This window comes from Gadus morhua, chromosome 13 (assembly GCF_902167405.1).
Source record: "Gadus morhua chromosome 13, gadMor3.0, whole genome shotgun sequence".
Taxonomy (NCBI): domain Eukaryota; kingdom Metazoa; phylum Chordata; class Actinopteri; order Gadiformes; family Gadidae; genus Gadus; species Gadus morhua.
In genome coordinates, this window is record NC_044060.1 from 7,568,500 (window position 1) to 7,568,888 (window position 389).

Genomic DNA, 389 nt, shown 5'->3' on the forward strand with positions numbered 1-389 from the left:
CCCCCCCCCACCCCCCCCCCCCCCCCCCCCCCCCCCCCCCCCCCACCCCCCCCCCCCCCCCCCCCCCCCCCCCCCCCCCCCACCCCCCTCCCCCCCCCCCCCCCCCCCACCCCCCCCCCCCCCCCCCACTACCCTCACTTATCGATCACATAGTCTACACTAGGGTTCTCCACAGGGTAGCGCAGAGACCCTTACCAACGCCTACACATGTGGGAATTACCTCACTTAATAACATAACGTTCACTGTAGCTGTAGGTGGGGCTTTCACTGTACAGCAGTATAACAGTAACCTAAGAGGGCCAAGCGAATAACATGAATGTCAGATGCGATGGGAAGCAGATTTAGGGACATTTCGGACTACATGGAATGTTAGAAGTGACGTATTTGTC